This window comes from Gorilla gorilla, chromosome 3 (genome assembly GCF_029281585.2).
Source record: "Gorilla gorilla gorilla isolate KB3781 chromosome 3, NHGRI_mGorGor1-v2.1_pri, whole genome shotgun sequence".
NCBI classification, from domain to species: Eukaryota; Metazoa; Chordata; class Mammalia; order Primates; family Hominidae; genus Gorilla; species Gorilla gorilla.
Window position 1 is genome coordinate 210207578 of NC_073227.2, and position 21856 is coordinate 210229433.

At 40.4% G+C, this 21856-nt stretch overlaps 1 long non-coding RNA gene across 1 annotated transcript; it reads right to left on the reverse strand.

Annotated features, from left to right (window-relative positions):
- Positions 1-17262: 17262 nt before the first annotated feature.
- On the reverse strand, positions 17263-21365 carry LOC129532799 (uncharacterized). The gene is made up of 3 exons (XR_010133284.1): positions 20014-21365; positions 19645-19774; positions 17263-18598 (listed from the first exon to the last, which is right to left on the reverse strand). It is a non-coding gene; the product is annotated as an uncharacterized lncRNA (long non-coding RNA).
- Positions 21366-21856: the final 491 nt, after the last annotated feature.

Here is a 21856-nt window from a genome sequence, read left to right on the forward strand (position 1 = left end):
TGCACAGGGCAGCAGGGCCCTGGGCCCAGCCCATGAAATCATTCTTTTCTCTTAGGCTTCCAGGCCTGTGATGGGAGGGGCTGCTGTGAAGGTCTCTGAAATGCCTTTGTGGCATTTTCCCCATTGTTTTGGGTATTCACATTGGACTCCTCTTTACTTATGCGAATTTCTGCAGTTGGTGGCTTAAATTCCTCCCAAGAAAATGGGTTTTTCTTTTCCACCACTTGGACAGGCTGCAGATTTTCTAAACTTGTATGTTCTTCATTCCTTTTAAATGTTAAGTTCCAGTTTCAGGTACTTTATTTGCTCAAACATATGACCATACGCTGTTGGAAACAGTGTAGTCACATCTTGAGTGCTTTGCTGCTTAGAAATTTCTTCTGCTAGACACCCTAAATCATCACTGTCAAGTTTAAAGTTCCACAGAGCCCTAAAGCAAAGGCTCAATGCTGCCAGTCTCTTTGCCAAAGCATAGTAAGAGTGACCTTTACTTCAGTTCCCGGTAAGTTTCTCATCTCCATCTGAAACCACCTCAGCCTGGACTTCATTGTCCATGACACTATCAACATTTCAGACACAACAATTTAACAAGTCTCTAGAAATTTCCAAACTTTCCCTCATATTCCTGTCTTCTTCTTAGCCCTCCAAACTGTTCTAACCTCTGCCTGTTACCCAGTTTGCATGTTGCTTCTACATTTTCAGGTAGCTTTATAGCAATACCCCACTCCTGGTACCAATTTTCCCACACTGTTATAAAGAACTACCTGAGACTGGGTAATTTATTTTTAAAAAATGGTTTAATTAGCTCATGGTTCCACAGGCTGTACAGAAAGCATTACTTGGGAGGCCTCAGGAAACTTATAATCATGGCAGAAAGTGAAGGTGGGGAAGGCATCTCCTACATGGCTGGAGCAGGAGGAAGAGAGCAAAGTGGGAGCTGCTACACACTTTCAAACAAACAGATCTTGTGAGAACTCACTCATTCTCACAAGCAGCAAGGGGGAAATCTGCTCCCATCTTCCAGTCACCTCCCACCAGGCCCTTCTTCCAACATTGGATTACAACTGAACATGAGATTTGGGCAGGGACACAAAACCAAACCATATCATGGTCTATAATTTCCTTTTTTGTAACATTTTTGTCTAGCTTTGGTATTAGATGAATGCTAGCCACATAGGAAAAGTTAAGAAGTGTTTCCTCAGATTCCGTTTTCTGGAAGGAACTGCAGACTATTGGTATGATTTGTTCCTTAAATATTTGGTAGAATCCCCCATTGAAACCACCTGAGCCCAGCACTTTCAGTTTTAGAAAGTTATTAGTTAATAATTCAAATTTTAAGTCACTATAAGCCTAATCAGATTATTGATGTTTTAATAGATATTATTTTTTCAAATAGTTAAACTTTTCCTCTAAGTTATCAAATTAGTGGGCTTAGACATCTCCCTGAAATTCTTTTATTATTTTTCTAATATCCGTTGTATCAGAATGGTCCCTTTTTCATTTCTGTTAGTAATTTGTATCTTCTTTTTTTCTTAGACTGGCTGCAAGTTTATAAACTTTACTGATCTTTGCATAGAGGCAGCTTTTGGTTTTGTTGATTTTCTCCATTGATTTCTTGTTTCTAATTTTATTGATTTCTGCTCTAATTTTTACTAGTTTATATCTTTTACTTTGAATTTAACTTATTCTTTTCTAGTTCCAGAATGCATTTACTTTATCTCTAGGAATCCTGAATTGTTTGCTGCATGAAAGCTTTACTTCTATATGGCCCAGAACAAAGCGCTCACTTATTTTGTTCTAGGTTTAAAAATAGGGGAGATTTTTAGTATGCAATGTGGTAATAATCTCAAAGCAAATGATTTGGATTTGTTGCAGCCAGGATTTATTGTAAGAAAAAAAGCATTTTCTTGAAAGTTTCAAATACGGACTTTAGATATCAGTAACAAAGCTTCCAGGATTAGAATACAGAGGTTAACAGTAGAGTAAAACTTTAGGAAGGTTGCAGAGAAAGGAAAAGGAAAAGGAGATCCCTGCCTGGGGCTGGGAACACAACCTGACAGGGAAAAGGTCAGAGAGTAATGCTTCAGATTTAAGCTCCTATCTACCTTATCCTCTTCAACTTGAAGTCCTGGTGGAGGAAAGTAGAAAATATACCAAGGTAAGAGTCAGAAAGTCCTTACTGGAAAGAAATATGATAGCATTTTAGAAGAAATGAATTAAGGAAATTGTCACTCATTTTTACAGATTACAATTTTGCAGCCCTGGATGAGTTAAATGACTGATACAAACTCACAGAGATAGTAGCTTACAGAGCAGCAGATGAAATATAAAATTAGAGTATGGAATTATAGATTTAGACAGGATCTTACACATAATTATTTTTCAGTGTAGCAAAAGCAGTAGACAATCTTTACGAATATGCCAAGTAACTAGGTCTTGGAGGAATTAACACTGGCATCTAGGCCCAGTGTTCTTCCATTATAATTTACTACCTGGAACTCAGCCCCTGATATCCAAACCTATGCCCCTTCTATAGAGAAAGCAAATATTTTGTTAACTCAGTGTTTTGTGATTAGATAAACTTAACAGATGCCACCTTCTAAAATTTTCTCCATCAAAGTGATTGCATTTATTTTAACTTCCAATTTATCACCCAGGAAGAACCAAATTCACACATTCATTCACTCGAGGATGCATTCATTTATGCACTTACTCATTGAGTAAATAACTTTCCCTGTCCACAGCATGCTCAGCAAATTCTCAGCACTAAGGATACAGCATAAACAAAACTAATAAAATATCTGCCCTCATAGAGCTTATATTCCAGGATAAGGAAAAAAGGCAAACTATAAACAAAAAGTAAGCATATAATGGGTAGTATGGCGACAACTTCCATGGAAACTATGGAGGGCGAAGGAGATAAGAAGTATTATGCAACATAAATGGGCATGCGGAGCCTCTCTGATCAGGTGACATTTGAACAGCAATGTAAAAGGAGTGAGGAAGTTGAGAAAGTCTGTGGGAAGAGCATTCCAGGAAGAGGGAGCAGCCACTGCGGAAGCCCTAGGTGTAACAGTGCTTGATGTTTTAGAAAAATAGAGAAGGGCTCAGTAAATGGGGATGAAGTCAGGGGATGAGCTTACATAGGTAGCAGGGCAATTCTGAAGGAGCTGGGAATTTATTCTGAGACGAGAATCTACTGATGAGCCTAGAGAAGCAGGGGACTTACTTAGAAAGCTGTTGCAGTTACTCCAATAAAAAGGAATAGTGGCTTGGACTTGATTTGTGGTGGTGGAGGGAATGAGAAATGCACAGGTTTTGGATATATTCTGAAGATGAAGGCAGCAAAATTTGTGATCAATGCCAGGTGCGAGAAAGAAGGAGCACAGTCAAATAGTTTCTAAGATTGATTGATTGATTTTTTTATAGTAAAAAGAAAAATCATATGAGATCATTCTCTTCTGACACAAATTTAAAGTTCAAAAAACTGGAGCCTATCCTCTCGCCCCACACAATGTCACAGAGCATCTGTTTGGAAGTTCCACCACCCGACTCCCTTGCTTTCAATCCTCTTTCCTCAGTAAAAGCAGTAGCCACTGGAATCCTCATCTCTCCCCTGCTGTTCTTCTCCTGTAACACTTGAGAATGTAACAAGGTAGCAGAAAGAGTTGAAGTCAGCTGAACACACATTGATCTAGGGCAATGCTCTTATTTACATTTGACTCAAACTGTGGCCTACACACGTTAAATGCCTTCTACGGCGTGGTGTACTTAGAAGAAATGACATAACTCGACCTTGAATTCTCTTACTTTCTAGCTGTTCTTTTTTTATCTGAAGCCATATAATTCTTTTTAAATTCTCAAGGCATTAGCATTACATAAAAACAATTTGACTATAATTTTGTCTGAGCTGACATTTTATATTAACTTATATTCTTTTACTTTGAAATCTTAAAATCTCACTTAAAAACAATATGCTTGCCCTTAATCTACCTAACTGGTGGCACCTTCTCATATTTTTACTTGGTTTATCCACCTCTATCTGCCAAAGTTCTCTAGAGGTTAATCCTCAGAAATCTCTATCTATACTCATTCTAGAGTCCAAATAAATTAAATTTGTAATTTTAAATAACAACTGCATACCAACGATTCAAAAAATGTAATCTATGGTCCAGACATCGCTACTGGATTCCTGATGTGTCTGTACAACTCCATTTGGAATCTAAGAAGTGTCTTAACTTCCGCTCATCTGAAACTAAACTCCCAAGTTTACATGCTTAGAATTGTTCTTCCTTCACCCTCCCTTGTATGTGCTAATATTAGGTTGGTGCAAAAGTAATTGCAGTTTTTGCCATTACTTTTAATAGTACCCTCATTCTTTCAGTTGTGAACCTGGGCTAAAAATGAGCTCTGTTTCTTTCTCATAGCCACATCCAATTGGTCAGCTGGCTCTAGCAGCCCTGCTTCCATCTATGTAGACTCTGATCATTTTCTCACTCTCAGCTCTACAGCCCTGGCCCCCGTTAACATCATTTAGTCTTGGGTTATTGCAATATCCATTCTGCTTTCCCCGCTTCAGCTTCTGAGCCCTGCACAATAACCAGGGTGATTATTTTCAGTGGTAGGAGAGACATCATTCGTGTTTTTAGAATCTTCTCACAGGCTTCCTGTATCACCTGAGAAGCGGATGTCCTCACCGCGAGCCACAAGGCCTTCCCAACTACACCGTGCACTCCCCCGGCTCTAATCTCTGGGTCTTTCTCTCTGGCGCTTCCTCTCTCTGCTCCAGCCACATCAACGCCCTTACTGGTCCTAGAAGTGGCAAGCAGGAGCCTGCCCCAGGGCCTTTTTGGAATTTATTTCCCCAGATATCTACAAAGCTTCTTTCCTTATTGACTTTATTCTTAATATCACCATGTCTGGGAAACTTCTCTGAGTAATTACATAAAACAGCAGGACTCTCCACCCCCACAGACCAGCCGGGCACTCCCTGTTCCTTTGCCTGTTTTATTTTTCTTCATACATCTAACACCATCTATTACACCTTATTTTATTCGATTTTGTCTTCATTCTCTGCCTTTTCATTAGAAAGCAAACTCCATGAAGACTGGACTTTGCTTTGTTCTTGCTGTATTGCAGTACCTGGAATAGCACCTGAGAAGCATTAGGTGCTCATTGGGCGGAATATCGCAATGAAAGGCAAAACACAATGCTGATGTCGATAGCCACGAGCAGATAATTTAGACAAAATTCATTTTCCTAAATGCCAGAATCCACACACAAACTAGTAGATCTAGGTAACAAGCCATATTTCGGAAATGTAAATCTTTCTTTTCACCCTTTTATGGATTTTGAACTAGTCATGGTATTTTCAAAATGCACAATTCATACTGAAACCAACTGGGAAAAATATGTTATGAAAGTTTTCTAGGGTTTATGTTTGTAGTAAAATAAACTTTAGAGTGCAATCATAGCTCCTCTCTGCTGACAACTGCTGACAATATATAAATCTGTTTTAGAAATGGGCCAAAGGGTGCATTGCAGAGTATCCCCATGACATTTGATTTAAAATGATTTTTCAATAAAATGAATCCCTAAACATATTTTATTTTGACTTTTACAGTATATATATAATAGAGAGAGAGAGAGCACGAGACAGAGAGTGTATATATATATATACTGTTGTTGTTGTTGTTGAGACAGAGTCTCGCTCTGTTGCCCAGGCTGGAGTGCAGTGGCACAATCTCGGCTCACTGCAACCTCCACCTCCCAGGTACAAGCGATTCTCCTGCCTCAGCCTCCCAAGTAGCCCGGATTACAGGCATGTGCCACCACACCCAGCTAATTGTTGTATTTTTAGTTAGAGACGGGGTTTCACCAGGTTGGCCGTGCTGATCTCAAATTCTTGACCTCAGGCAATCCATCTGCCTCAGCCTCCCAAAATGCTGGAATTACAGGCATGAGCCATGGCACCCGGCTAATATATTTTAAAATCTTGTATCAGATGTATGTTATATCAGATGTATAGACAAATACTTGCAAAACCAACTATTATTTTAATATGTAATTAAGCAAAAGCTTTAAAAAACGAAAAATGCATGAGACGAGTGCTTTGAAATGGAATCAAATGAACGCTTGCTTGCCTTGATTGACATAATTCAATGGGAAATAGAAACAGATTTCCACACCAAGAATGAAAATTATTAGCTCTTCTATCCTGATTTCAGGGCTAAAACAATACATGTAGTTGCTGATAGTAAAAGTTTTATAGCACCTTTGCTTCCCAATCAGAAATGTATTGGTGGTAGATTTTGTGACCGTGAAATGCACTGATACTGAAATATTGGTTCCACACTGAAAAGAACTATACATTTTTTGGTTTAAAAGTTGATTGCCTTTAAGTAAATTGAAAAACATTAATCCAATACTTCACTATCCTTCTTTGAAGGTCTTTGGAAAACAGTTAAAACTGGTAGGGCTGCTCCCTCCCAGTAGCAGCAGCTGGAGGAGTCAATGAGCCACCCTTCTCTAGAGCTGTGCTGGGAGGCAGGGGCCACATAAGGAGCCTGAAGTGCTGCGAGGGGGGAGGAGCAGGTGGGGCCAGGCTCCCAGACTAAGGGGAGAAGCAGAAGGAATTTTACAGGTTGTCCCAAAAGCCATGCTTGATGCACATGATTTCTTCCCAGGAGCCCTAAATCTTCAAAAAAAAAAAATATATTGGCATGCTTGATATAGAAGTCACCAAGGGAGACTTTCACAGCCATGTCAGTCTTGTGGTGGAAACAGATGGTCTCTGTGGAGGCAGGGTAAAGTAGAGGGAGAAAAATTGAGGTTTGGCTTCTGAATCATGTGTATCTGAATATTAAAAGGGTAGAGAGCCTTCTAATTGAAACTTGAATCACATCTTGATGTCAGTTGTCATAAGGGATCTTTGACCTAACCTAAAGTCAGGGATTGTACAGAGGAGTGGACGATGGGATTGTACAGAGGAGTGGACGATGGGATTGTACAGAGGAGTGGACGATGGGATTGTACTGAGGAGTGGACGATGAGATTGTACAGAGGAGTGGACGATGAGATTGCACAGAGGAGTGGATGATGGGATTGCACAGAGGAGTGGATGATGGGATTGTACAGAGGAGTGGATGATGGGATTGCACAGAGGAGTGGATGATGGGATTGTACAGAGGAGTGGATGATGGGATTGCACAGAGGAGTGGATGATGGGATTGTACAGAGGAGTGGATGATGAGATTGCACAGAGGAGTAGGTGATGGGATTGTACAGAGGAGCGGATGATGAGATTCCACTAAGATACTCTGGGATGGGTGTTGTGGAGTTGCTGTGATGAAGAGAGAGTTAATTTTAAAAAAAGAATCAATCATTAGAGCATTATATGATTTTTAAAGGACAACTACATATTTGGAATTTCTTCATGAAAGCAGCAGCAATATTCCAAAAATTTCTCTAATTTTTTAGAGAAAAAAAATGAATCTGCTAGGAGGATATTTATTGAGTGCACCCTGGACCTACTGAACGAAACCACACAATAGCTGAGTCCACAAAACCTACCAAGAGCCTACTCGCTACTTTCACGCCAGGAAAATTTTAAGGACAGGCACACCTCATTTTATGGTTTCACTTTCTCGTGTTTCACAGATAATGTTTTTTTTTTTTTTTTTTTTTTAACCAATTGAAGGTTTGTGGCAACCCTGCTTTGGGCAAGTCTACTGCCAACAAATTTTCAATAGCACTTTCTGTCTCTGTGTCACATTTGGTGATTCTCACAATATTTAAAACTGTTCATTACTGTTATCTCTGTGATGGTGATCTGTGATCAGTGATCTTTGATGTTATTATTATAAATGTTTTGGGTGCCATGATCCATGGCAGCCTTCACATACAGCGTCTGTAGGTTTTACCTGCTCCACCGACCAGCTGCTCCTCTCTCTCTCTCTCTCTCTCTCTCTCTCTGTCTGTCTCTCAGTCTTTGGGTCTCCCTATTCTCTGAGACACAGTTATACTAAATCGAGCCAATTAATAATCACAGTGGTCTCCAAATATTCAAATAAAAGAAATAATTGCATATCTTTCACTTTCACTCTAGAGCTAGAAATGATTAAGCTTAATGAGGATGACGTCAAAAGCCAAAATAAGCCAAAAGGTAGGCCCCCTGCACCAAACAGTCAAGTTGTAAATGTAAAGGAAAAGTCCTTCCAGGAAATTAAAACTGCTCTTGCAGTGAACACACAAATAATGAGAAAGCAAAACAGCCTTATTGCTGATATGGAGAAAGTTTGAGTGGTCTGGATGGAAAATCAAACCAGCCACAAAATTCCCATAACCAGAGCCTCATCCAAAGCAGGGCCCCAACTCTCATCCATTGTATGAAGGCTGAGACAGGTGAGGATGCTGTAGAAGAAAGTTGAAAGACAGCAGATTGATTCATGAGGTTTAAGAAAAGAAGCCACCTTTGTAACCTAAAAATGCGAGGTAAAGCAGCAAGTGCTGATGGAGAAGCCGCAGCAAGTTATCTAGAAGATTCTTGATCACTGATGAGGGTGGTTACACTAAACAATCGATTTTCAATATAGGTGAAACAGCCTTTTATTGGAAAAAGATGCCATGTAGAATTTTCATTGCTAGAGAGAAGTCAACGCCTGGCTTCAAAACTTCAAAGGACAGGCTGACTCTCTTTCAGGGACCACTGTGGCTAGTGACTTCAAGTTGCAGCCAATGCTCATTTACCATTCTGAAAATCCCAGGGCCCTTAAGAATTATGCTAAATCTGCTCTTTCTGTGCTCGAGAAATGGAACATCACAGCCTGGTTGGCAGCACATATGTTAAAAGCATGTTTTACTGACTAAGCCCACTGTTGAGACCTACTGCTCAGAAAAAATATGATTCCTTTAAGAATATTGCTGCTCATTGACAATTACCTAGTTTCTCAGGAGCTTTGATGGAGATGTATAGGGAAACTAGTATTGCTTTCATGTCTGCTAATACAATATCCATTCTGCAGCCCATGGATCAAGGAGCAGTTCCGACTTTTCAAGTCTTATTATTAAATAAGAAATGCATTTTGTAAAGGTATAGCTGTCGTAGATAGTGATTTCTTTGATGGATCTGAACAAAGTGAATTGAAAACCTTTTGGAAAGGATTCACCATTCTAGATGCCATTAAGGACATTTGTGATTCATGCGGGGAGGTTGAAATATCAACATTAACAGGAGTTTGGAAGAAGTTGATTCCAGCCCTCATGGATGACTTTGAGGGCTCAGGATGTCAGTGGAGGAAGTCCCTGCAGATGTGGTAGAAATCGCAAGACAACTAGAATTAGAATTAGAGCCTTAAGATGAGATGAAATTGCTGTAAACTCATGATGAAACTTGAACAAATGGGGAGTTGCTTCTTACGGATGAACAAAGAAAATATTTTCTTGAGATGGAATCTAATCCAGGTGGAGATGCTATGAACATTGTTGAAATGACAACAAAGGATTTAGAAAATTCCATAAACCTAGTTGATAAAGCAGCAGCAGGGTTAGAGAGGGTTTACTCCAATTTTGAAGGAAGTTCTTCTGTGGATAAAATGCTATCAAATAGCATCATATGCTACTGGGAAATCTTTTGTGAAAGAAACAGTGTATCAATGCAACAAACCCCATTCTCTTATTTTTAAGAAATTGCCACAGGCACCCAACCTTTGGCAGCCCCCACCCTGAGCAGTCAGCAGCCCCCACCCTGAGCAGTCAGCAGCCATCAATATAGAGGCAAGATCCGCACCAAGGAAAAGATTATGACCTGTTCAAGGCTCAACATTCGTTGGTATTTTTTTTTAGCAATAAAGTGTTTTTAATTAAGGTATGCACGTACTGTTTTTAAGCATAAGGCTATTAACATACTCATTAGACTTCAGTATAAACATAACTTTTATATGCACTGGGAAACCAAAAAAATTGTATGACTAACTTTGTCGCAACATTTGTCTTATTGCAGTGGTCTGGAACCAAATCCACAATACCTCTGAGGTGTGCTTGTAGGTTTTTTTGTTGTTTTATGTTTTGAGATGAGGTCTCACTCTGTCACCAAGGCTAGAGTACAGTGGCATGATCATAGCTCACTGCAGTCTCGAACTCCTGAGGCCAAGTGATCCTCGCACCACAGCCTCCTGAGTAGCTGGGACTACAGGCATGCAACACTACACCTCGCTAATTTTTAATTTATTTGTAGAGATGGGGTTGCACTGTTGCTCAGGCTGGTCTTGAACTCCAGGGCTCAAGCAATCCTCCCACCTTGGCCTCCCAAAGTGCTGAGATTACAGGCATGAGCCACCACATCCAGGTTGTCTGTAGTTTTTTAAAACAAAAATATAATTTAAAAGATTAAAAGTTAAAATAGATTTTCACAAATATATATATGTACCATTATAGTATGATGGAGAATAGTTTCACTGCCCTAAAAATCCTCTGTGCTCTGTGTATCCATCTCTTCCTTCCCCTTGGTTCATGGCAACCACTGATTTTTCTACTGTGCCCATAGTTTCACCGTTTCCAGAACGTCATATAATTGGAATCGAACAGTATGTAGCCTTTTCGGATTGGCTTCTTCTCTTAGCAATATGTATTTAAGTTTCCTCCATGTATTTTTTTGTGGCTTGATAGATCATCTCCCGTTAGCAGAGAATAATATCCCATTGCCATTAAACTTTTGTCAAGACTCAGAACATAAAACATGAAGAGTAAACGTGAATGTGCACTGTAAGCTTTGAGTGATAATGAAGGGTCAACGCAGGTTCCTGGTTGTCACAGGTGTGCTCCTGTGAGGCAGGAAGCTGTAGTGGGGAGGCTGTGTGTGGGGAAAGGGACATATGGGAAGCCTGTACCCTCTGCTCCATTTAGCTGTGAACCTGCACTTCTCTAAAAAATAAAATTTATTTATTAAAACTAAAAAACAAAATATTAAAAAATTAAAAATTACAATATGTCATATACCTTCCAAATCACAAGACAGAGACAAAGACATAATAAAACAAAATGTAGAAAACAACAAACATAGGAATAAAACATCAGTGATAGAAGGCAGAAGACAGAAAAGAGGAGCCAAACACATTAATTTATGTAATTATTAGTTATATTCATTTATGCTAACTTATATTGATTTAACAAATTAATTTTGACTAAACGGCATTAAAGGAGGTTTGAGGAATTTGCTTGTCACCTTCTGGATGAGAGGACGCAATAATATGAACTCTTTAATTTGCTGTAAATTATTTTAAAATATGCTCACATTCCAATACAAATTCCATGAAGAATATTTTGGAACAAGAAAATGTGATTTTAAATCCATCTGATGAACAAACACACACTGAGAGCCAATATTACAAAATAAATCTGCAAGATATTTAAGATCATTATAACTTTTCAAAATTAAACATTTGATATGGCACAAAAATAAACAGGTAAATGAAAGAGAATTAAAAACACAGAAATTTTGTGTAATTTTGTGTGGTAACAGAGTAACATTTCAAATCTACAAATCAAGAATAATTATCCCATTGGTGGTATTATTGAAGTAATAAACAAAACTGCCTAAAATGTAAAGTTCTTACACATTTCAACACTATGTAAAAAGCACAAGACAAACAACTGGGGACATTTTTACAACAATTACGTTACATAAAAGTTAAAATCCTTATGACATATACAATGCATAAAACATTATAATTATTGCTATTAGTACTACCACTATGATTACCTGGTCTTCCCACACACCTGTCCTCTTTCGGTGCCCTGTGGTGAAACAGAGCCCTCCCTCTCTGGCCACAGTTGAGGGATCCAGCAGGAACCCTGCCTAAACCCACAGAGGGTGTGAGCCAAACTGGGACATCACATTCCCTCCTGCAATGATGCAGATACCCACTCACGACAGAGATTTGGTCCCTCTCTCAAAAAATTGTGTAGCAATTATTGCGGAAACTTGTTTCTTGTCCCCAGACACATGGAGAAACTGATCTGGAAGACTGATGTCCACACGCTAAGAGAAGCAGTCCCTCATACACACACTGCACACACACCACACCACGTGCACACACACACACCCCCCACACACACACACCACACAAACAGCACACACACCACACGACACACACATGAACATAACACACACACAGCACCACACACCACACACATCACACACATACCACACACATACACACATACACATACACTACACACAGAGACACCACACACAATACACACAAACTACACACCCACACCACAATGCACACACACACCACACACAACACACAGTACATACAGCACACCAAACACATATCACACACACACCAAACACACACACCACACACACACCCTGCACACAAGTCATACAGCTACACCCCCACATACTCCACAGCATACATACAATCCTCACTTTTTGGAAATTAATTCAGTTTTTACAGAGCCTGGATAGTAAAATATTTTACTGGCGTTTGAACGAGCCAAGAAAATGCAGATAAATACACATGTGTAACCACAAGGGCACAAGTAGCACTGTGGAAATCACAACATTAGATTAAACCCTGTAAATTGTTTGTCGTTTTAAAAAAACGAGTCTTTCTTATTTTACTAGAAACTATTTACCAGAGTAAACTAATGAGAGTCTTACTGAGGTCAAAAGACTTTTCGGAAAAACTTCTCCTTGATGAAATTGCACTTAAAACATCACTTCCATCGTGAAGTATTTCTTTAAGATGTTCTTGGTCCCTTTCCTGTTATGTGGAATCGTCAATTCAAATTTTAAAGGAGACTTTGAGATGTTTTTCATCTATTATTTTAAAAATGTTGAAGGGGTTTTTAATTCTGCCTTCAACAGAGATTGACACACCTCTGATTATGATGTAAAACTGAATACGTTACTCTGACAGGCTTTCTCCTCTGCAGCGCAGCTGCCATCATTAATAACAATTGAATGCTTTTACTTCATGCAAAATCTATATTACCTGCTTTATAAAGAACAGAAATCTAATTCTCACTATAAAGGCAGATAAAAGTAATCCCTTCAACCTACAGAAGTCTGAATGATTTACCAAGGCACTTAGACTTGAAATAGCATTTATCAAATGTGTGTATATATCTACACAGATTCATATGAAGAACATGTAGTTTAAAGTATTGCAAATTTTATGCTTTTAATGAGTTGTGATGGTCATTAATATTTTTATCACATTTCCCCAAAGGCAGGCTACTTACTGTTTTTATTTCCAGATAGAAATATAAAATGTATTCTCTATTTTTTATGATTTTGAAATATAACCCTTGGAATATAATATCTGGTTATAATATCTATGAAAAGCATGAAATCAATAGTCAAACAGTATGCATTTATTCATAATGCAAATCTTCTCTACAATAACATCTGTCTTCTTTACCTGATGGGCACACAGAAGTCACGATTTCTCACATGGCTGGACGTGATTTTCCTTAAACTTGAACCACCATCGAGTGCAGCAGAAACTGGGCAAGAGGCCACAAAGTACACAATACACACACACAAACACACACATGCAAGCTTGCACTATTATACCTACCTAAGTGTTTAAAGAGGTGGATAATTATATTGCGCTTCTCCAGAACAATGATTTTTATGGGGCCTATTGGAAAGTATGACTGTAGTTTGAGTGAGATACCTGTAAGAGATTCAATTTGGCCACTATTTATTGAGTATCCAATTTTGAAAATACTAACAGAAGGCTCATGAGATAGAAATTTCCATCTAAATCTCTGGGAAATGTGCTCCTCGATACTGTAGCAAAAAGAGTGGTGTGGCAATTGTAAAACACATCTAATATCTAAACCTCTGTTTTTTAATCCAAAATCCTTACGGGGGTGATTGTGTGTGTCAATTTGAAAATCCCCATTAACAAGATAAATAGCCAGCCCACCTCTATGAATTAATAATTAATTTAGTTCACCTGCTCTATATTTGCAGGGCAGTGCTTCTCCGCCTTTGACAGCCACAAGATTCACCCAGGGATCTCCTTAAAATGCAAAACCATAGACCACACTTTGACTAGCTTGGATAAGGGGTCAGAGGATTGAAATGAGTGTGTGGGTGACTGTGCTAAGATTCTCCTGCTCATCTGGGCCCTGGCTCACGATATTAACAAAGCTTAGGACCTCCAGTCCTTGCTGGAAAGGAAATACACATGCATAGGATGTGACTATGGATATGGAATATCTGCTGTGTTCTGGACTTTGTACTAGACACTAGAGATAAAAGGTCAAATAATCCCTTGTCTATCTTAAAGGAGCTTCCTACACAGAGGCTTCTGGAGGTCTCTGAAACCGGATTCACTTTCAGATTTGATCATTATATTTATGATTTGATATTTTCATTGAACCCCATGATATGATAGTTTTTTTCAGAACCTGCTAGAACAATTGACTTTGCTCTCAGCATTATGGAGCTACCTGGGGGGAAAGTAAAACCAGATAGGAAGAACTTGAACTATTTTTTTAGCCGTCTTTCTTTAGAGCTGTTTTGTTTTTGTTTTTGTTTTTGAGACAGGGCTTCACTCTGTCCCTAGGCTGGAATGCAGTGTGGTGTGATCTTGGCAGCTTCAAACTTCTAGGGTCAAGTGATTCTCCCACCTCAGCCTCCTGAGGAGCTGGGACCACAGGCACAGGCCATCATGATTGGATAATTTTTTAAAATTGCTTTGTAGAGATGGTTTTTTTCCATGTTGCCCAGGCTGGTCTCAAACTCTTAAGCTCAAGCGATCTACCCATCTCGATCTCCCAAAGTGCACAGCCTTGCTTTTAGTTCATTTTCAGCTGTTTTATAATCTGGTTTTGAATCTATAAATTTGGATTCATTCTGATATTTACAGATTTACCATCCTACTTCCTACTTCACTACATCCTACTGTAGGCCACCTCATCCATCTCTGCTCATAGCCTCAACTAATAGAAGCCAGGGGGAAGAAGTAGAAGCCAATGTGAGTCCAGAACACACATTTTATAAGAGCATAAGAAATTTAAAAACAGCAAAGTATACCATGAAGTTTGTAATAGATATGCATGGTTAAAATTCGCTCCTATTTTAATCAATATATTCTATAAATGGAGAAAATTTTAAATATGTGAAAAGTAAGACAAGTTCATTATTAATATACAATTAATGTCAAGAATGCGGCTTATGTTTTTATCTTAGCAAAACTTAGGGGCACTTGGGTGGAAGGAGGAAGAATGTATAATCATGGGGAGCGTGTATGATACTGGAGGGAGCCTTCTGACAAGGGGGAAATGGCTTCACGAGATATAGTATGGTCATAGCTATGTGGGAGCGCAGCTAGCTATGGTCTCCCCTGTCAAACCCACTGGGCAGTGTTCAGTTACCAACATTGAGGTAGAGCTCACCCACCCGGGACAGAAGAGAAAATATGCACTGCAGTTAGAAGCCACTATGTAGGAAGGTCCTTTCAGATAGAGACAAGGGATATTTGACTTCTTATCTCTGTTGTCTAGCACAATGTCCAGAACACGACAGATATTCCATATGCACAGTCACATGCTATGTATGTGTATTTCCTTTCCAGAAAGGATTAGAGGTCCTAAGCTTTGTTACTATGATGAGCCAGTGCCTAAATGAGCAGGAGAATCTCAGCACAGTCACCTACACACTCATTTCGATGCTCTGACCCCTTATCCAAGCTAGTCAAAGCGTGGTCTATGGTTTTGCATTTTAAGGAGATCCCTGGGTGAATCTTGTGCATGTTACAGGGAAGCACTGTCCTACATCATATGTGACAGGCTCTCATAGTCACCATCATCACGGGAATCTTGTGCATGTTACAGGGAAGCACTGTCCTACGTCGTATGTGACAGGCTCTCATAATCACCATCATCACGGGAATCTTGTGCATGTTACAGGGAAGCACTGTCCTACATCATATGTGACAGGCTCTCATAGTCACCATCATCACGGGAAGCTGCATTTAGAGCATTTAACTGTATGGGCTCTGAAATCAGATGACTTAGGTTTGGGCTTGCCTCTACTTCTTACTAAGCAGAGAACTTTGGGGCATGATACTTAATTTTACTAGGCTCAGTTTTATCATGTCTAAATTGGAGGCAAGGGGAAATTATAGAATTTTGCATAGAATATTGTTTTAAGTACGAAATAAAATAATACACAGGAAGCTTCTGCCATACGCTAAGTGCACAATAAATATTAGTTATTCATACCTCACTTAATCCTAATAAGAGGTCTATAAATGTGTACACAGAGATTTTTTTTTCTGTGACTACCCAAAGTTTCACAATTAACCTGGATTTAAAATTGGAGAATTTTCTCCTTATAGTGGCCAATAAATATGACATGCCACAATTATATGTGAGTGTATTATTGTTGTGGGAATATAAGAAATTTGCCTTCAAAAGAGGGAGGATAAACTATGTTTGCAGAATCCAGAAAGCTGTTTCTCACATAAGAGTTTGTAATTTCTGGGGGAAAAGAAGAGAAAGTTGTTTGTGCAAATAAACATTACCACAGAGTCTTCTCTATGGCAACATCAAAAATGAAGACTGATTCTCATCTTCCTAACAATCTGCAAAGATAAGTGAAACACAACCTACTGACCATCAAGTTAAAGAAGAAGAGAACTTGAGTGGCACAGGAGGAAACCATGCCGTTGCTGCTAGGGAAATCAATACGACCAGTGTTCCTCTGCCCTCCTCCGAGGCTAAGGATGGGTTAAATATCAGTGGCTGACCTCAGATAATGGAATGAGCAAAAGAGCTATAAAAATGCATGCATTACATAATTAAGAGGGTGGGAAGGAATTTTTTTAAAAAAGGCAATTCCTAGTTGGGTTCCTTCCTGTGAATTCCTAGTTGGTGAAGAAGCTGGTCTTGCCCCAGAGTTCTGGGGGTGGCTACAGACACAACAAACACTGAGATGATGAAACTGACAGTAATTGATTAGTTACTCATACTCAGCCCAGGGCAGGATGCTGCTGCATCTCTCCAGATCTATGTGGAGGTTGCACTCAGGAACAGAAAGAACAAGCAGAGGGTGTGGGAGGCAGGCTTGGGAGTCATCAGAGGGTGGGTGGCCCCTAGTCCTTTGGGGGAAAGTGCTTGACTTATTTGAAGAGTTTTGCAGTCGGGCAGGGGGTGAAAGCCATTAGGCTGAGGAACTGGTGGGGTGCAGCATGAAATTTTAGGTGTCACAATACAAATTGACCTCTGATGCTTTAACATTGGGTATTTATTTTAATGATGACTAATATTTTAAGAGGCTGGGAAAGGCTGTAGAGACACTGTAATAAGTGCTTGGGCATGAGAAATTAGGAAGGCCACAGTTACGAGCAATGAAATGTGGAAGCCGATGCGAAGCTACTGCCCCCATTTGTTTAGCAGAAGGCAAGATAGGAGGCCTCTGACAGCACAAGCGTGTTTGTAAATATTTGGGTGATGTCATGCATTCTCCATGTATTGGTTCTGGCAGCACAAGCGTGTTCATAAATATCTGGGTGACGTCATGCATTCCCCATGCATTGGTTTAGAGATCTGGGGTCTCTGGCAGCACAAGCGTGTTCGTAAATATCTGGGTGATGTCACGCATTCCCCATGCATTGGTTTTCATGAGTGGTTTCAGTGAGTTTTTGGGCAAGTCTGATATTACTGATCCACATGCAGCAGGCAGCTTCCTGTACGGAGCTACCTCCACCCCTTGGACAGCCCAGGACTGAATGGTTGTCAAAAATGTGAACTCCTTGATGACCAGTAAAGGCAACTGAGGGAACTGTGTAGCATTGTGTAAAAAGTGCACTTTCCTAAGGAGCATGAACTTAAGAGTATTCAAAGCCCGTGGCAACAGTGGAACCCAGCAGGGCATCCACTCGCTGCTTCGTAACTTAAATAGGAATTCTTTGAGGAGCTCAGTCTCTCAACTAAAGCAGCTGCCTGCAGCCTATAGGGGCAGTGGAAGCTCTACTGCACACCTTCTTCACAAGCCCAGCATTGTGTTTTCTGATGAAATGTTGCCTTGGTCACCATCAGTAGTGTCTGGAACTCTGCAGGGGATAAGGAGTGTCCCTGTGAGATCCGTACTGTGTACTTAGTTAAAATAAAAGCATCTGTTGCCTTGATTGGTATTCTGAGTATCCATGCGACAAGAAGTTTCTTTAGTTCAATGGGGAGGGGAGGTGGACAATTCTTGGAAATTGCCAAAAGGTTTGTAAAAATGTACAAATGGGGCTAATTGTTGGCCCTGCATCAGTGCTGAGATGACCATCTCAAGTTTGGCCGGTCATGCTGAGGCTTGGATGTCATCCTTTATCAGGGACATCCTAGCTACGGGAGGGAAGGCAGCAGCATTCCACTGGCTCCATCACATCCAATGATGGCATCCATTCAGACGGTGGACGAACTTCACTGCTCGTCACTCAGTCGATCCTAAGGGGCTTGGGAGAGGGATGACTTCTAACACCACAGCCTGAGGATGAAGGAGGCCAGTACCAGCACCACAGCCTGAGGATGAAGGAGGGCAGTGCCAGCACCACAGCCTGAGGATGAACAAGGCCAGTGCTTCCTGCAGATGAGAGGGGTACATATTTGACTCCATTCTAAGGCAAGGACATCTCTGTAACTGTGTCAAGGCTATGGGGTGCTGCTTCCCAAGGCCTGATGGCCAGATGGGCATGAAGGCTCATGGACATGGACGCAGAGCCCTCTGTTTCCAGAGGGTCCACTATGTGGTCAGCAACCACTGCCCTGATGCTGTACAGCACAGGGTCAAAAGGGGGGCAGGTTTGTTTTTTACATCAGAAGCCCATGGACAGCTTATGGCCAACATATGCAACCCAGATACTTCAGGAGGCACAGGAAGAGGTTGCTCAAGCAACTACAGTGTGATCTCTGATGGAATTCATAGGAGCACCTGTTAATTTAAATTTGGACAGATTCCAGACTTGTTGGAGGAGGCTTCATTCAAGGTGGGTCAGCTTTCAAGCGACAGCATCAGTGAGATTAAGTAAAATTTGTAAATGAGGAATATGTTGTCACCTGTACCCCAAATAAATAATTAAAGGGCTGGGCACAGTGGCTTACATCTGTAATCCTAGCACTTTGGGAAGCTGAGGCAGGAGGATTGGTTGAGCCAAGGAGTTTGATACCAGCTTGGGCAATGTAGCCAGACCTCGTCTCTACAATAAATAAAACTAGCTGGGTGTGGTAGCATACACCTGTAGTCCCAGCTATGTGGGAAGCTGAGGTGGGAGGATTGCTTGAGCTCGGGAAGTCAAGGATGCAGTAAGCTGAGATTGAGCCACTGTATTCCTGCCTGGGTGACAGAGCAAGACTGTGTCTCAAAAAATACATAAATAAATAAAGAATATTGCACTTTTATTAACATTGTGGATACTGAAAGGATCAATAACCACTTCTTGAAAGTGTCAGGGATACATCAGCCCTCAGTTTACCAAAGAATTTTCAGGAATTTAGCCAAAGTGGCGGGGCCTTGTACTACTGTGTTGGGGAAAGGTCCATTCCCTTTGTGTAAGCCTCCTTGCATCTGTGTGTCCTTAGTGTGTAAAATGAATTTTCTCTGAGAATGATGTCATCAGTATAATGTCACACCTGTGCTCCTGTAGAAAGGTGGCTGCAGTGAGATCTTGTCTGTGAAGATTGTGTGCAATGACAAGGCTGCCGAGGCACTCCGTGGGTCGCCTGGTCCCTTCAGAGATGAAGGCAGGCTGTGACTGAGACTCTGTTAAAATAGGCACAAAAAGAACATGTTAGCCAAATCTATTAACAACAAAATATTTACCAGTTGCATGAATATATATGTTTATTGTAAGGAATTGGCTTATGTTGTTGTGATGGTGAATATTGAGTGTCAACTTGATTGGGTTGAAGGATGCAAAGCATTGTTCTTGCATGTGTCTGTGAGGGTGTTGCTAAAGGAGATTAATATTTGAGTTAGTGGACTGGGAGAGGCAGACTCACCCTCAATCTGGGTGGGCACCATCTAATCAGCTGCCAGCATAAAAAGCAGGCATGGAAACAGCAGACTTGCTGAGTCTTCTGGCCTCCATCTTTCTCCCATGCTGGATGCTTCCTGCCCCCCGAACATAAGACTCCAAGTTCTTCAGCTTTTGGACTCTTGGACCTGCACCAGTGATTTTCCAGGGGCTCTCAAGCCTTTGGCCACAGACTGAAGACTGAATTATCAGCTTCCCTACTTTTGAAGTTCTGAGGATTTGGACTGGCTTCTCGGCTCCTCAGCTTGCAGATGGCCTATTGTGGGACTTCAACTTGTGTTCGTGAGTCAATACTCCTAATAAACTCCCCTTCATATATACATCTATCCTATTAGTTCTGTCCCTCTGGAGAACCATGACTAATACAGAGGCTATGGAGGCTGAGAAGTTCCAGGATCTGCAGTCAGCAAGCTAGAGACCCAGGACTTCCAACAGTGGAGTTCCAGTCAAAGTCTAAAGTCCTGAGAACCAGGAGAGATGATGGCTTCCATTACAGTCCAAGTCAGACTTCAGAAGCATGACAAGATCTATGTCTCAGCTCAAAGATCATCAGACGGAGTGAATTCTCTCTTCCTCCACCTTTGTGTTCTATTTGGGTTTTCAGTGTATTGGATGTAGCCCACTCACATTAGGGAGGGTGACTGCTTTATTTAATCTACCTTTTCAAATGTTAATCTCATCAAGAAACACCCTCACAGACACATCCGGAATCATGTTTAACCAAATACTTGGGCAACTCAAGTTGACAAATAAAATTAACCATCATAGATGGTGTCAGTAATTTCAATACTGTTAGGGATTGGGTATGGGGCCTTAATGGGCGGGAGGACAGCAATAAGGTTGCTGCAATTCACTGTGAAACATCATTTATTATTTCCAGGTTTAAGAACAGGCCAAACTGCACTGCTAAATGTTGAAGCAGTGAGGATAATCACCCCTTCACTAAGTAATTAGGTCTTATAGGATAAGTTTGGATCCTTTGAAGTCAGGTTGTAATTTATGTTGGGCAATATTTGCTAATTTAACAGGAAGGGGAGGGCGAGCACAGTGGCTCATGCCTGTAATCCCAGCACTTTGGGAGGTTGAGGTGGGAGGATTGCTTGAGGCTAGGAATTAGAGACCAGCCTGGAAAACATAACAAGACCCCATCTCTGTAATTTTTTTTTAAATTAGCTAAGTGTGGTGGCACATGGCTGCAATCTTAGCTACTTGGGAGGTTAAGATGGAAGGACTGCTTGAGCTCAGGAGTTTGAGGCATCAGTGAGCTATGATTATGCCACTTAACTTAGACCTGGGCGATGGAGCAAGACACCATTCCTAAAAAGAAAAAATTTAAAAATAAATAAAGTTTTAAAACAATAAACAGAAGAGGAGTTCCACAAGATCACATTTTATGAGGTCAATGTGTAAGTGCAAATGGTTTAATTTCAATTTATTGCTCATTAGGCCAGAGCATCCAGGTCCACTATGGACAGAGGTTTCTATGACTAAGGGAAATTTAGGCAAGGTAATAAAGGTGAGGCATAACTATGAGTCCTCTATTCTAAATGCAGTTACTTTGCAAGGATTATAGAGGGTGCAATGTTTAAATTTAGTGGATCCCGGGTATAACAAAGTCTGATCCCTGCTATTGATAGTCTGCGAAGGGATGCTAATTGGCACATTTTAGCAGATGTTAAGGTTAGTTCAGAATATATGCTGTAGAGGTGCAAACACCAATCAGTACCTTTTTATCTTGTGGTGGTATACACTATTTTAGTAAGTAGTGAATTTCCAATTAGGTCAGATGATAAGACCTCTGTTTTAAT